At 53.6% G+C, this 15,051-nt stretch overlaps 14 non-coding genes across 14 annotated transcripts; all 14 read right to left on the reverse strand.

The window, feature by feature from the left end:
- Positions 1–302: 302 nt before the first annotated feature.
- Positions 303–384, reverse strand: trnal-aag (transfer RNA leucine (anticodon AAG)). The gene has a single exon. It is a non-coding gene; the product is annotated as a tRNA-Leu (tRNA).
- A 657-nt stretch (positions 385–1,041) lies between these two features.
- Positions 1,042–1,123, reverse strand: trnal-uag (transfer RNA leucine (anticodon UAG)). Its single transcript has one exon. It is a non-coding gene; the product is annotated as a tRNA-Leu (tRNA).
- Positions 1,124–2,352: 1,229 nt separating this feature from the next.
- On the reverse strand, positions 2,353–2,434 carry trnal-uag (transfer RNA leucine (anticodon UAG)). The gene has a single exon. It is a non-coding gene; the product is annotated as a tRNA-Leu (tRNA).
- A 1,197-nt stretch (positions 2,435–3,631) lies between these two features.
- Positions 3,632–3,713, reverse strand: trnal-uag (transfer RNA leucine (anticodon UAG)). The gene has a single exon. It is a non-coding gene; the product is annotated as a tRNA-Leu (tRNA).
- Positions 3,714–4,578: 865 nt separating this feature from the next.
- Positions 4,579–4,660, reverse strand: trnal-uag (transfer RNA leucine (anticodon UAG)). Its single transcript has one exon. It is a non-coding gene; the product is annotated as a tRNA-Leu (tRNA).
- A 1,229-nt stretch (positions 4,661–5,889) lies between these two features.
- trnal-uag (transfer RNA leucine (anticodon UAG)) lies at positions 5,890–5,971 on the reverse strand. Its single transcript has one exon. It is a non-coding gene; the product is annotated as a tRNA-Leu (tRNA).
- A 1,197-nt stretch (positions 5,972–7,168) lies between these two features.
- Positions 7,169–7,250, reverse strand: trnal-uag (transfer RNA leucine (anticodon UAG)). Its single transcript has one exon. It is a non-coding gene; the product is annotated as a tRNA-Leu (tRNA).
- A 1,197-nt stretch (positions 7,251–8,447) lies between these two features.
- On the reverse strand, positions 8,448–8,529 carry trnal-uag (transfer RNA leucine (anticodon UAG)). Its single transcript has one exon. It is a non-coding gene; the product is annotated as a tRNA-Leu (tRNA).
- Positions 8,530–9,758: 1,229 nt separating this feature from the next.
- trnal-uag (transfer RNA leucine (anticodon UAG)) lies at positions 9,759–9,840 on the reverse strand. The gene has a single exon. It is a non-coding gene; the product is annotated as a tRNA-Leu (tRNA).
- A 1,198-nt stretch (positions 9,841–11,038) lies between these two features.
- trnal-uag (transfer RNA leucine (anticodon UAG)) lies at positions 11,039–11,120 on the reverse strand. Its single transcript has one exon. It is a non-coding gene; the product is annotated as a tRNA-Leu (tRNA).
- Positions 11,121–12,169: 1,049 nt separating this feature from the next.
- trnal-aag (transfer RNA leucine (anticodon AAG)) lies at positions 12,170–12,251 on the reverse strand. Its single transcript has one exon. It is a non-coding gene; the product is annotated as a tRNA-Leu (tRNA).
- Positions 12,252–12,740: 489 nt separating this feature from the next.
- trnal-aag (transfer RNA leucine (anticodon AAG)) lies at positions 12,741–12,822 on the reverse strand. The gene has a single exon. It is a non-coding gene; the product is annotated as a tRNA-Leu (tRNA).
- Positions 12,823–13,479: 657 nt separating this feature from the next.
- On the reverse strand, positions 13,480–13,561 carry trnal-uag (transfer RNA leucine (anticodon UAG)). The gene has a single exon. It is a non-coding gene; the product is annotated as a tRNA-Leu (tRNA).
- A 1,049-nt stretch (positions 13,562–14,610) lies between these two features.
- Positions 14,611–14,692, reverse strand: trnal-aag (transfer RNA leucine (anticodon AAG)). Its single transcript has one exon. It is a non-coding gene; the product is annotated as a tRNA-Leu (tRNA).
- Positions 14,693–15,051: the final 359 nt, after the last annotated feature.

Here is a 15,051-nt window from a genome sequence, read left to right on the forward strand (position 1 = left end):
TGCAGTCTAATCCTGTTTGCGTAAAACAAGCCCGCTCCCAAGCGGGTTAGAGGGCCTCCCTGCCTTGGTTAAAATGCCTGCTGGCAGCAATGGGATTTAGACTGGAGCCTAAATCAAATGCCTTAGACCTCTCGGCCACGCTACCCTGGAATGCTCACTTTTGTGGGCCCTTTTCTGCCCTCTTCCCCCACCCCAAAGATGGAGAAAACGTCGGCCGCCGGACGTTCTTTGCAAAGCCTCTGGAGTGCGGGCAAAGAATGTTTTTTTGTGTATAGGCACAATAGCTTTCCAAAACTCTGTCTTGGCAGTAGTGGGATTCGAACCCACGCCCCCGAAGAGACTGGAGCCTTAATCCAGAGGCTTAGACCACTCGGCCACGCTACCCTGCCACATCCGCCTTCGTGGGCCCTTTTTTTTTCTTGTCGCGCTTCGCCGCAAGCTGATGCCTTGTAATTCGAAGCCGTAAAGGCATCCTTTATACAGGGGTATGCAGTCCTACTCCTGGTGGCCCCCTTCCTGTGGAGTGGAGGTCAGCATCAAGCAGGCTCCTGATTGGTTAACGCGGCGCGAATTGACGCAGAAGTTCAGATTTTTCACCTCGGGCAGCAGACGCGAATGCTTGTCAGACGCGTGATTCACAAAAAAGCACAATTCGCGCTTAACGCACCTAACACGCCAGACGCTCAATTCGCGCCATTCGCGAGAACTAGACGCGCGGATGAGGCGAATTCGCGTCTACCGCGCCGCGCTAAACGCCTCATTCGCGCCGCAAGAACTCCAGGCGGGTGTAAACACGTCTTACCATTGACTTAACATTGAAATCACTCGGACCAGACGCATATTCCCGTTTGGTGTGAGCGTAGCATTAGACCGTGCGGCCATGCTACCTCGTCGGGTTGCGCTCCAAGGGTCTCTTCGACAGGTGGAACGGCCTCCCTAATACTTACTCTGCAGAACTGCTGCAGTCTAATCCTTTTTGCGTGAAATAATCCCGCTGCCAAGCGGGTTAGAGGGCCTCCCTGCCTTGGTTAAAATTGCTGCTGGCAGCGATGGGATTCGAACCCACGCCCCCGAAGAGACTGGAGCCTAAATCCAGCGCCTTAGACCACTCGGCCACGCTACCCTGGGATTTGCACTTTCGTGGGCCATTTTCTGCCCTCTTCCCCCACCCCAAATATAGAGAGAACGTCGGCCGCCGGACCTTAATCCAGCGCCTTAGACCGCTCGGCCACGCTACCTTGTCATGGTGTGTTCCACGGGTCTTTACGACAGGTCAAACGGCCTCCCAAATACTGACTCTGCGGAACGGCTGCAGTCTAATCCTGTTTGCGTAAAACAAGCCCGCTCCCAAGCGGGTTAGAGGGCCTCCCTGCCTTGGTTAAAATGCCTGCTGGCAGCAATGGGATTTAGACTGGAGCCTAAATCAAATGCCTTAGACCTCTCGGCCACGCTACCCTGGAATGCTCACTTTTGTGGGCCCTTTTCTGCCCTCTTCCCCCACCCCAAAGATAGAGAAAACGTCGGCCGCCGGACGTTCTTTGCAAAGCCTCTGGAGTGCGGGCAAAGAATGTTTTTTTGTGTATAGGCACAATAGCTTTCCAAAACTCTGTCTTGGCAGTAGTGGGATTCAAACCCACGCCCCCGAAGAGACTGGAGCCTTAATCCAGCGGCTTAGACCACTCGGCCACGCTACCCTGCCACAGCCGCCTTCGTGGGCCCTTTTTTTTTCTTGTCGCGCTTCGCCGCAAGCTGATGCCTTGTAATTCGAAGCCGTAAAGGCATCCTTTATACAGGGGTATGCAGTCCTACTCCTGGTGGCCCCCTTCCTGTGGAGTGGAGGTCAGCATCAAGCAGGCTCCTGATTGGTTAACGCGGCGCGAATTGACGCAGAAGTTCAGATTTTTCACCTCGGGCAGCAGACGCGAATGCTTGTCAGACGCGTGATTCACAAAAAAAGCACAATTCGCGCTTAACGCACCTAACACGCCAGACGCTCAATTCGCGCCATTCGCGAGAACTAGACGCGCGGATGAGGCGAATTCGCGTCTACCGCGCCGCGCTAAACGCCTCATTCGCGCCGCAAGAACTCCAGGCGGGTGTAAACACGTCTTACCATTGACTTAACATTGAAATCACTCGGACCAGACGCATATTCCCGTTTGGTGTGAGCGTAGCATTAGACCGTGCGGCCATGCTACCTCGTCGGGTTGCGCTCCAAGGGTCTCTTCGACAGGTGGAACGGCCTCCCTAATACTTACTCTGCAGAACTGCTGCAGTCTAATCCTGTTTGCGTGAAATAATCCCGCTGCCAAGCGGGTTAGAGGGCCTCCCTGCCTTGGTTAAAATTGCTGCTGGCAGCGATGGGATTCGAGCCCACGCCCCCGAAGAGACTGGAGCCTAAATCCAGCGCCTTAGACCACTCGGCCACGCTACCCTGGGATTTGCACTTTCGTGGGCCATTTTCTGCCCTCTTCCCCCACCCCAAATATAGAGAGAACGTCGGCCGCCGGACCTTAATCCAGCGCCTTAGACCGCTCGGCCACGCTATCTTGTCATGGTGTGTTCCACGGGTCTTTACGACAGGTCAAACGGCCTCCCAAATACTGACTCTGCGGAACGGCTGCAGTCTAATCCTGTTTGCGTAAAACAAGCCCGCTCCCAAGCGGGTTAGAGGGCCTCCCTGCCTTGGTTAAAATGCCTGCTGGCAGCAATGGGATTTAGACTGGAGCCTAAATCAAATGCCTTAGACCTCTTGGCCACGCTACCCTGGAATGCTCACTTTCGTGGGCCCTTTTCTGCCCTCTTCCCCCACCCCAAAGATAGAGAAAATGTCGGCCGCCGGACCTTCTTTGCAAAGCCTCTGGAGTGCGGGCAAAGAATGTTTTTTTGTGTATAGGCACAATAGCCTTCCAAAACTCTGTCTTGGCAGTAGTGGGATTCAAACCCACGCCCCCGAAGAGACTGGAGCCTTAATCCAGCAGCTTAGACCACTCGGCCACTTTTTTTTTCTTGTCGCGCTTCACCGCAAGCTGATGCCTTGTAATTCGAAGCCGTAAAGGCATCCTTTATACAGGGGTATGCAGTCCTACTCCTGGTGGCCCCCTTCCTGTGGAGTGGAGGTCAGCATCAAGCAGGCTCCTGATTGGTTAACGCGGCGCGAATTGACGCAGAAGTTCAGATTTTTCACCTCGGGCAGCAGACGCGAATGCTTGTCAGACGCGTGATTCACAAAAAAGCACAATTCGCGCTTAACGCACCTAACACGCCAGACGCTCAATTCGCGCCATTCGCGAGAACTAGACGCGCGGATGAGGCGAATTCGCGTCTACCGCGCCGCGCTAAACGCCTCATTCGCGCCGCAAGAACTCCAGGCGGGTGTAAACACGTTTTACCATTGACTTAACATTGAAATCACTCGGACCAGACGCATATTCCCGTTTGGTGTGAGCGTAGCATTAGACCGTGCGGCCATGCTACCTCGTCGGGTTGCGCTCCAAGGGTCTCTTCGACAGGTGGAACGGCCTCCCTAATACTTACTCTGCAGAACTGCTGCAGTCTTATCCTTTTTGCGTGAAATAATCCCGCTGCCAAGCGGGTTAGAGGGCCTCCCTGCCTTGGTTAAAATTGCTGCTGGCAGCGATGGGATTCGAACCCACGCCCCCGAAGAGACTGGAGCCTAAATCCAGCGCCTTAGACCACTCGGCCACGCTACCCTGGGATTTGCACTTTCGTGGGCCCTTTTCTGCCCTCTTCCCCCACCCCAAAGATAGAGAAAATGTCGGCCGCCGGACCTTCTTTGCAAAGCCTCTGGAGTGCGGGCAAAGAATGTTTTTTTGTGTATAGGCACAATAGCCTTCCAAAACTCTGTCTTGGCAGTAGTGGGATTCGAACCCACGCCCCCGAAGAGACTGGAGCCTTAATACAGCGGCTTAGACCACTCGGCCACTTTTTTTTTCTTGTCGCGCTTCGCCGCAAGCTGATGCCTTGTAATTCGAAGCCGTAAAGGCATCCTTTATACAGGGGTATGCAGTCCTACTCCTGGTGGCCCCCTTCCTGTGGAGTGGAGGTCAGCATCAAGCAGGCTCCTGATTGGTTAACGCGGCGCGAATTGACGCAGAAGTTCAGATTTTTCACCTCGGGCAGCAGACGCGAATGCTTGTCAGACGCGTGATTCACAAAAAAGCACAATTCGCGCTTAACGCACCTAACACGCCAGACGCTCAATTCGCGCCATTCGCGAGAACTAGACGCGCGGATGAGGCGAATTCGCGTCTACCGCGCCGCGCTAAACGCCTCATTCGCGCCGCAAGAACTCCAGGCGGGTGTAAACACGTCTTACCATTGACTTAACATTGAAATCACTCGGACCAGACGCATATTCCCGTTTGGTGTGAGCGTAGCATTAGACCGTGCGGCCATGCTACCTCGTCGGGTTGCGCTCCAAGGGTCTCTTCGACAGGTGGAACGGCCTCCCTAATACTTACTCTGCAGAACTGCTGCAGTCTAATCCTTTTTGCGTGAAATAATCCCGCTGCCAAGCGGGTTAGAGGGCCTCCCTGCCTTGGTTAAAATTGCTGCTGGCAGCGATGGGATTCGAACCCACGCCCCCGAAGAGACTGGAGCCTAAATCCAGCGCCTTAGACCACTCGGCCACGCTACCCTGGGATTTGCACTTTCGTGGGCCATTTTCTGCCCTCTTCCCCCACCCCAAATATAGAGAGAACGTCGGCCGCCGGACCTTAATCCAGCGCCTTAGACCGCTCGGCCACGCTACCTTGTCATGGTGTGTTCCACGGGTCTTTACGACAGGTCAAACGGCCTCCCAAATACTGACTCTGCGGAACGGCTGCAGTCTAATCCTGTTTGCGTAAAACAAGCCCGCTCCCAAGCGGGTTAGAGGGCCTCCCTGCCTTGGTTAAAATGCCTGCTGGCAGCAATGGGATTTAGACTGGAGCCTAAATCAAATGCCTTAGACCTCTCGGCCACGCTACCCTGGAATGCTCACTTTTGTGGGCCCTTTTCTGCCCTCTTCCCCCACCCCAAAGATAGAGAAAACGTCGGCCGCCGGACGTTCTTTGCAAAGCCTCTGGAGTGCGGGCAAAGAATGTTTTTTTGTGTATAGGCACAATAGCTTTCCAAAACTCTGTCTTGGCAGTAGTGGGATTCAAACCCACGCCCCCGAAGAGACTGGAGCCTTAATCCAGCGGCTTAGACCACTCGGCCACGCTACCCTGCCACAGCCGCCTTCGTGGGCCCTTTTTTTTTCTTGTCGCGCTTCGCCGCAAGCTGATGCCTTGTAATTCGAAGCCGTAAAGGCATCCTTTATACAGGGGTATGCAGTCCTACTCCTGGTGGCCCCCTTCCTGTGGAGTGGAGGTCAGCATCAAGCAGGCTCCTGATTGGTTAACGCGGCGCGAATTGACGCAGAAGTTCAGATTTTTCACCTCGGGCAGCAGACGCGAATGCTTGTCAGACGCGTGATTCACAAAAAAAGCACAATTCGCGCTTAACGCACCTAACACGCCAGACGCTCAATTCGCGCCATTCGCGAGAACTAGACGCGCGGATGAGGCGAATTCGCGTCTACCGCGCCGCGCTAAACGCCTCATTCGCGCCGCAAGAACTCCAGGCGGGTGTAAACACGTCTTACCATTGACTTAACATTGAAATCACTCGGACCAGACGCATATTCCCGTTTGGTGTGAGCGTAGCATTAGACCGTGCGGCCATGCTACCTCGTCGGGTTGCGCTCCAAGGGTCTCTTCGACAGGTGGAACGGCCTCCCTAATACTTACTCTGCAGAACTGCTGCAGTCTAATCCTGTTTGCGTGAAATAATCCCGCTGCCAAGCGGGTTAGAGGGCCTCCCTGCCTTGGTTAAAATTGCTGCTGGCAGCGATGGGATTCGAACCCACGCCCCCGAAGAGACTGGAGCCTAAATCCAGCGCCTTAGACCACTCGGCCACGCTACCCTGGGATTTGCACTTTCGTGGGCCATTTTCTGCCCTCTTCCCCCACCCCAAATATAGAGAGAACGTCGGCCGCCGGACCTTAATCCAGCGCCTTAGACCGCTCGGCCACGCTACCTTGTCATGGTGTGTTCCACGGGTCTTTACGACAGGTCAAACGGCCTCCCAAATACTGACTCTGCGGAACGGCTGCAGTCTAATCCTGTTTGCGTAAAACAAGCCCGCTCCCAAGCGGGTTAGAGGGCCTCCCTGCCTTGGTTAAAATGCCTGCTGGCAGCAATGGGATTTAGACTGGAGCCTAAATCAAATGCCTTAGACCTCTTGGCCACGCTACCCTGGAATGCTCACTTTCGTGGGCCCTTTTCTGCCCTCTTCCCCCACCCCAAAGATAGAGAAAATGTCGGCCGCCGGACCTTCTTTGCAAAGCCTCTGGAGTGCGGGCAAAGAATGTTTTTTTGTGTATAGGCACAATAGCCTTCCAAAACTCTGTCTTGGCAGTAGTGGGATTCAAACCCACGCCCCCGAAGAGACTGGAGCCTTAATCCAGCAGCTTAGACCACTCGGCCACTTTTTTTTTCTTGTCGCGCTTCGCCGCAAGCTGATGCCTTGTAATTCGAAGCCGTAAAGGCATCCTTTATACAGGGGTATGCAGTCCTACTCCTGGTGGCCCCCTTCCTGTGGAGTGGAGGTCAGCATCAAGCAGGCTCCTGATTGGTTAACGCGGCGCGAATTGACGCAGAAGTTCAGATTTTTCACCTCGGGCAGCAGACGCGAATGCTTGTCAGACGCGTGATTCACAAAAAAGCACAATTCGCGCTTAACGCACCTAACACGCCAGACGCTCAATTCGCGCCATTCGCGAGAACTAGACGCGCGGATGAGGCGAATTCGCGTCTACCGCGCCGCGCTAAACGCCTCATTCGCGCCGCAAGAACTCCAGGCGGGTGTAAACACGTCTTACCATTGACTTAACATTGAAATCACTCGGACCAGACGCATATTCCCGTTTGGTGTGAGCGTAGCATTAGACCGTGCGGCCATGCTACCTCGTCGGGTTGCGCTCCAAGGGTCTCTTCGACAGGTGGAACGGCCTCCCTAATACTTACTCTGCAGAACTGCTGCAGTCTAATCCTTTTTGCGTGAAATAATCCCGCTGCCAAGCGGGTTAGAGGGCCTCCCTGCCTTGGTTAAAATTGCTGCTGGCAGCGATGGGATTCGAACCCACGCCCCCGAAGAGACTGGAGCCTAAATCCAGCGCCTTAGACCACTCGGCCACGCTACCCTGGGATTTGCACTTTCGTGGGCCATTTTCTGCCCTCTTCCCCCACCCCAAATATAGAGAGAACGTCGGCCGCCGGACCTTAATCCAGCGCCTTAGACCGCTCGGCCACGCTACCTTGTCATGGTGTGTTCCACGGGTCTTTACGACAGGTCAAACGGCCTCCCAAATACTGACTCTGCGGAACGGCTGCAGTCTAATCCTGTTTGCGTAAAACAAGCCCGCTCCCAAGCGGGTTAGAGGGCCTCCCTGCCTTGGTTAAAATGCCTGCTGGCAGCAATGGGATTTAGACTGGAGCCTAAATCAAATGCCTTAGACCTCTTGGCCACGCTACCCTGGAATGCTCACTTTCGTGGGCCCTTTTCTGCCCTCTTCCCCCACCCCAAAGATAGAGAAAATGTCGGCCGCCGGACCTTCTTTGCAAAGCCTCTGGAGTGCGGGCAAAGAATGTTTTTTTGTGTATAGGCACAATAGCCTTCCAAAACTCTGTCTTGGCAGTAGTGGGATTCAAACCCACGCCCCCGAAGAGACTGGAGCCTTAATCCAGCAGCTTAGACCACTCGGCCACTTTTTTTTTCTTGTCGCGCTTCGCCGCAAGCTGATGCCTTGTAATTCGAAGCCGTAAAGGCATCCTTTATACAGGGGTATGCAGTCCTACTCCTGGTGGCCCCCTTCCTGTGGAGTGGAGGTCAGCATCAAGCAGGCTCCTGATTGGTTAACGCGGCGCGAATTGACGCAGAAGTTCAGATTTTTCACCTCGGGCAGCAGACGCGAATGCTTGTCAGACGCGTGATTCACAAAAAAGCACAATTCGCGCTTAACGCACCTAACACGCCAGACGCTCAATTCGCGCCATTCGCGAGAACTAGACGCGCGGATGAGGCGAATTCGCGTCTACCGCGCCGCGCTAAACGCCTCATTCGCGCCGCAAGAACTCCAGGCGGGTGTAAACACGTCTTACCATTGACTTAACATTGAAATCACTCGGACCAGACGCATATTCCCGTTTGGTGTGAGCGTAGCATTAGACCGTGCGGCCATGCTACCTCGTCGGGTTGCGCTCCAAGGGTCTCTTCGACAGGTGGAACGGCCTCCCTAATACTTACTCTGCAGAACTGCTGCAGTCTAATCCTTTTTGCGTGAAATAATCCCGCTGCCAAGCGGGTTAGAGGGCCTCCCTGCCTTGGTTAAAATTGCTGCTGGCAGCGATGGGATTCGAACCCACGCCCCCGAAGAGACTGGAGCCTAAATCCAGCGCCTTAGACCACTCGGCCACGCTACCCTGGGATTTGCACTTTCGTGGGCCATTTTCTGCCCTCTTCCCCCACCCCAAATATAGAGAGAACGTCGGCCGCCGGACCTTAATCCAGCGCCTTAGACCGCTCGGCCACGCTACCTTGTCATGGTGTGTTCCACGGGTCTTTACGACAGGTCAAACGGCCTCCCAAATACTGACTCTGCGGAACGGCTGCAGTCTAATCCTGTTTGCGTAAAACAAGCCCGCTCCCAAGCGGGTTAGAGGGCCTCCCTGCCTTGGTTAAAATGCCTGCTGGCAGCAATGGGATTTAGACTGGAGCCTAAATCAAATGCCTTAGACCTCTCGGCCACGCTACCCTGGAATGCTCACTTTTGTGGGCCCTTTTCTGCCCTCTTCCCCCACCCCAAAGATAGAGAAAACGTCGGCCGCCGGACGTTCTTTGCAAAGCCTCTGGAGTGCGGGCAAAGAATGTTTTTTTGTGTATAGGCACAATAGCTTTCCAAAACTCTGTCTTGGCAGTAGTGGGATTCAAACCCACGCCCCCGAAGAGACTGGAGCCTTAATCCAGCGGCTTAGACCACTCGGCCACGCTACCCTGCCACAGCCGCCTTCGTGGGCCCTTTTTTTTTCTTGTCGCGCTTCGCCGCAAGCTGATGCCTTGTAATTCGAAGCCGTAAAGGCATCCTTTATACAGGGGTATGCAGTCCTACTCCTGGTGGCCCCCTTCCTGTGGAGTGGAGGTCAGCATCAAGCAGGCTCCTGATTGGTTAACGCGGCGCGAATTGACGCAGAAGTTCAGATTTTTCACCTCGGGCAGCAGACGCGAATGCTTGTCAGACGCGTGATTCACAAAAAAAGCACAATTCGCGCTTAACGCACCTAACACGCCAGACGCTCAATTCGCGCCATTCGCGAGAACTAGACGCGCGGATGAGGCGAATTCACGTCTACCGCGCCGCGCTAAACGCCTCATTCGCGCCGCAAGAACTCCAGGCGGGTGTAAACACGTCTTACCATTGACTTAACATTGAAATCACTCGGACCAGACGCATATTCCCGTTTGGTGTGAGCGTAGCATTAGACCGTGCGGCCATGCTACCTCGTCGGGTTGCGCTCCAAGGGTCTCTTCGACAGGTGGAACGGCCTCCCTAATACTTACTCTGCAGAACTGCTGCAGTCTAATCCTGTTTGCGTGAAATAATCCCGCTGCCAAGCGGGTTAGAGGGCCTCCCTGCCTTGGTTAAAAATGCTGCTGGCAGCGATGGGATTCGAACCCACGCCCCCGAAGAGACTGGAGCCTAAATCCAGCGCCTTAGACCACTCGGCCACGCTACCCTGGGATTTGCACTTTCGTGGGCCATTTTCTGCCCTCTTCCCCCACCCCAAATATAGAGAGAACGTCGGCCGCCGGACCTTAATCCAGCGCCTTAGACCGCTCGGCCACGCTACCTTGTCATGGTGTGTTCCACGGGTCTTTACGACAGGTCAAACGGCCTCCCAAATACTGACTCTGCGGAACGGCTGCAGTCTAATCCTGTTTGCGTAAAACAAGCCCGCTCCCAAGCGGGTTAGAGGGCCTCCCTGCCTTGGTTAAAATGCCTGCTGGCAGCAATGGGATTTAGACTGGAGCCTAAATCAAATGCCTTAGACCTCTTGGCCACGCTACCCTGGAATGCTCACTTTCGTGGGCCCTTTTCTGCCCTCTTCCCCCACCCCAAAGATAGAGAAAATGTCGGCCGCCGGACCTTCTTTGCAAAGCCTCTGGAGTGCGGGCAAAGAATGTTTTTTTGTGTATAGGCACAATAGCCTTCCAAAACTCTGTCTTGGCAGTAGTGGGATTCAAACCCACGCCCCCGAAGAGACTGGAGCCTTAATCCAGCAGCTTAGACCACTCGGCCACTTTTTTTTTCTTGTCGCGCTTCGCCGCAAGCTGATGCCTTGTAATTCGAAGCCGTAAAGGCATCCTTTATACAGGGGTATGCAGTCCTACTCCTGGTGGCCCCCTTCCTATGGAGTGGAGGTCAGCATCAAGCAGGCTCCTGATTGGTTAACGCGGCGCGAATTGACGCAGAAGTTCAGATTTTTCACCTCGGGCAGCAGACGCGAATGCTTGTCAGACGCGTGATTCACAAAAAAAGCACAATTCGCGCTTAACGCACCTAACACGCCAGACGCTCAATTCGCGCCATTCGCGAGAACTAGACGCGCGGATGAGGCGAATTCGCGTCTACCGCGCCGCGCTAAACGCCTCATTCGCGCCGCAAGAACTCCAGGCGGGTGTAAAAACGTCTTACCATTGACTTAACATTGAAATCACTCGGACCAGACGCATATTCCCGTTTGGTGTGAGCGTAGCATTAGACCGTGCGGCCATGCTACCTCGTCGGGTTGCGCTCCAAGGGTCTCTTCGACAGGTGGAGCGGCCTCCCTAATACTTACTCTGCAGAACTGCTGCAGTCTAATCCTGTTTGCGTGAAATAATCCCGCTGCCAAGCGGGTTAGAGGGCCTCCCTGCCTTGGTTAAAATTGCTGCTGGCAGCGATGGGATTCGAACCCACGCCCCCGAAGAGACTGGAGCCTAAATCCAGCGCCTTAGACCACTCGGCCACGCTACCCTGGGATTTGCACTTTCGTGGGCCATTTTCTGCCCTCTTCCCCCACCCCAAATATAGAGAGAACGTCGGCCGCCGGACCTTCTATGCAAAGCCTCTGGAATGCGGGCAAAGAACATTTTTTTTTTGCGTACGCACAATAGCCTTCCAAACTCTGTCTTGGCAGCAGTGGGATTCAAACCCACACCCCCGAAGAGACTGGAGCCTTAATCCAACGCCTTATGCTACGTTCACACCAAACGCGAATACGCGTCTAAATTCTCGCCTGCCGCTGCTATTTATACGCGTGACCACTTTGTGTTCATTCGCCCGTCAAGAGCGAAATGGACGCGCATAAAAACAAAAGTTTGAAGCGAAATTTACGCGCGTCAGGTGCGTCAGAGAGGCGAAAGTTTCAAAAAGTTTCGAACCCCATTGGCAGCCATCTTTTTACAAGACGTCTGTTGTTGATCGGTCATTTATCGAGAGTGTCACTGCTCTGTATTTGCTCTGGAGAGCAGAACAGCGGTGTAGGGATCATCGTCGCTGTATTTGGGTTGCGCTTCGCCACAAGCTGATGCCTTGTAATTCGCCGCCGTAAAGGCATCCTTAATACAGGGTATGCAGTCCTACTCCTGGTGGCCCCCTTCCTGTGGAGTGGAGGTCCATCTCTGATCAAGCACACCTGAATCCGCTAATCAAGGCCTTTGGGGCTTATGTGGAAACGATAGCCAGCTGTGATGCATTTAAAATCAAAATGATCAGGCAGCTGTTATTTCACCCAAAACTTTCCATGAGTAAAACTGGCTGTCTCCATTCTTGTAGACTACTCATTGTTTTTCATTAATATAATTTTCAAATTCGTTGAATTGTTTGTTTGTTTTTTATTGCACCTCTCCTATGATTGTAAATTATTGGTGTGCCTCTGTTGGAATGGAGCAGAGGCTGGGACAAGCTTTAAGCACTGACTTTGCTAAATGGCAAAGAATGCGAAAGCAGCTAAGTTTGGATGAGCATGCAGCGTCACTTCTCCAGTCGCTTCGCAGCCTCAGGAGCTTTCCAAAAGACTTCCCTGGCAGCGGTGGGATTCGAACCCACGCCCCCGAAGAGACTGGAGCCTTAATCCAGCGCCTTAGACCGCTCGGCCACGCTACCCTGGGATTTGCACTTTCGTGGGCCATTTTCTGCCCTCTTCCCCCACCCCAAATATAGAGAGAACGTCGGCCGCCGGACCTTAATCCAGCGCCTTAGACCGCTCGGCCACGCTACCTTGTCATGGTGTGTTCCACGGGTCTTTACGACAGGTCAAACGGCCTCCCAAATACTGACTCTGCGGAACGGCTGCAGTCTAATCCTGTTTGCGTAAAACAAGCCCGCTCCCAAGCGGGTTAGAGGGCCTCCCTGCCTTGGTTAAAATGCCTGCTGGCAGCAATGGGATTTAGACTGGAGCCTAAATCAAATGCCTTAGACCTCTCGGCCACGCTACCCTGGAATGCTCACTTTTGTGGGCCCTTTTCTGCCCTCTTCCCCCACCCCAAAGATGGAGAAAACGTCGGCCGCCGGACGTTCTTTGCAAAGCCTCTGGAGTGCGGGCAAAGAATGTTTTTTTGTGTATAGGCACAATAGCTTTCCAAAACTCTGTCTTGGCAGTAGTGGGATTCGAACCCACGCCCTCGAAGAGACTGGAGCCTTAATCCAGAGGCTTAGACCACTCGGCCACGCTACCCTGCCACATCCGCCTTCGTGGGCCCTTTTTTTTTCTTGTCGCGCTTCGCCGCAAGCTGATGCCTTGTAATTCGAAGCCGTAAAGGCATCCTTTATACAGGGGTATGCAGTCCTACTCCTGGTGGCCCCCTTCCTGTGGAGTGGAGGTCAGCATCAAGCAGGCTCCTGATTGGTTAACGCGGCGCGAATTGACGCAGAAGTTCAGATTTTTCACCTCGGGCAGCAGACGCGAATGCTTGTCAGACGCGTGATTCACAAAAAAGCACAATTCGCGCTTAACGCACCTAACACGCCAGACGCTCAATTCGCGCCATTCGCGAGAACTAGACGCGCGGATGAGGCGAATTCGCGTCTACCGCGCCGCGCTAAACGCCTCATTCGCGCCGCAAGAACTCCAGGCGGGTGTAAACACGTCTTACCATTGACTTAACATTGAAATCACTCGGACCAGACGCATATTCCCGTTTGGTGTGAGCGTAGCATTAGACCGTGCGGCCATGCTACCTCGTCGGGTTGCGCTCCAAGGGTCTCTTCGACAGGTGGAACGGCCTCCCTAATACTTACTCTGCAGAACTGCTGCAGTCTAATCCTTTTTGCGTGAAATAATCCCGCTGCCAAGCGGGTTAGAGGGCCTCCCTGCCTTGGTTAAAATTGCTGCTGGCAGCGATGGGATTCGAACCCACGCCCCCGAAGAGACTGGAGCCTAAATCCAGCGCCTTAGACCACTCGGCCACGCTACCCTGGGATTTGCACTTTCGTGGGCCATTTTCTGCCCTCTTCCCCCACCCCAAATATAGAGAGAACGTCGGCCGCCGGACCTTCTATGCAAAGCCTCTGGAATGCGGGCAAAGAACATTTTTTTTTTGCGTACGCACAATAGCCTTCCAAACTCTGTCTTGGCAGCAGTGGGATTCAAACCCACACCCCCGAAGAGACTGGAGCCTTAATCCAACGCCTTATGCTACGTTCACACCAAACGCGAATACGCGTCTAAATTCTCGCCTGCCGCTGCTATTTATACGCGTGACCACTTTGTGTTCATTCGCCCGTCAAGAGCGAAATGGACGCGCATAAAAACAAAAGTTTGAAGCGAAATTTACGCGCGTCAGGTGCGTCAGAGAGGCGAAAGTTTCAAAAAGTTTCGAACCCCATTGGCAGCCATCTTTTTACAAGACGTCTGTTGTTGATCGGTCATTTATCGAGAGTGTCACTGCTCTGTATTTGCTCTGGAGAGCAGAACAGCGGTGTAGGGATCATCGTCGCTGTATTTGGGTTGCGCTTCGCCACAAGCTGATGCCTTGTAATTCGCCGCCGTAAAGGCATCCTTAATACAGGGTATGCAGTCCTACTCCTGGTGGCCCCCTTCCTGTGGAGTGGAGGTCCATCTCTGATCAAGCACACCTGAATCCGCTAATCAAGGCCTTTGGGGCTTATGTGGAAACGATAGCCAGCTGTGATGCATTTAAAATCAAAATGATCAGGCAGCTGTTATTTCACCCAAAACTTTCCATGAGTAAAACTGGCTGTCTCCATTCTTGTAGACTACTCATTGTTTTTCATTAATATAATTTTCAAATTCGTTGAATTGTTTGTTTGATTTTTATTGCACCTCTCCTATGATTGTAAATTATTGGTGTGCCTCTGTTGGAATGGAGCAGAGGCTGGGACAAGCTTTAAGCACTGACTTTGCTAAATGGCAAAGAATGCGAAAGCAGCTAAGTTTGGATGAGCATGCAGCGTCACTTCTCCAGTCGCTTCGCAGCCTCAGGAGCTTTCCAAAAGACTTCCCTGGCAGCGGTGGGATTCGAACCCACGCCGCCGAAGAGACTGGAGCCTTAATCCAGCGCCTTAGACCGCTCGGCCACGCTACCTTGTCATGGTGTGTTCCACGGGTCTTTACGACAGGTCAAACGGCCTCCCAAATACTGACTCTGCGGAACGGCTGCAGTCTAATCCTGTTTGCGTAAAACAAGCCCGCTCCCAAGCGGGTTAGAGGGCCTCCCTGCCTTGGTTAAAATGCCTGCTGGCAGCAATGGGATTTAGACTGGAGCCTAAATCAAATGCCTTAGACCTCTCGGCCACGCTACCCTGGAATGCTCACTTTTGTGGGCCCTTTTCTGCCCTCTTCCCCCACCCCAAAGATAGAGAAAACGTCGGCCGCCGGACGTTCTTTGCAAAGCCTCTGGAGTGCGGGCAAAGAATGTTTTTTTGTGTATAGGCACAATAGCTT

This window comes from Garra rufa, chromosome 1 (genome assembly GCF_049309525.1).
Source record: "Garra rufa chromosome 1, GarRuf1.0, whole genome shotgun sequence".
NCBI classification, from domain to species: domain Eukaryota; kingdom Metazoa; phylum Chordata; class Actinopteri; order Cypriniformes; family Cyprinidae; genus Garra; species Garra rufa.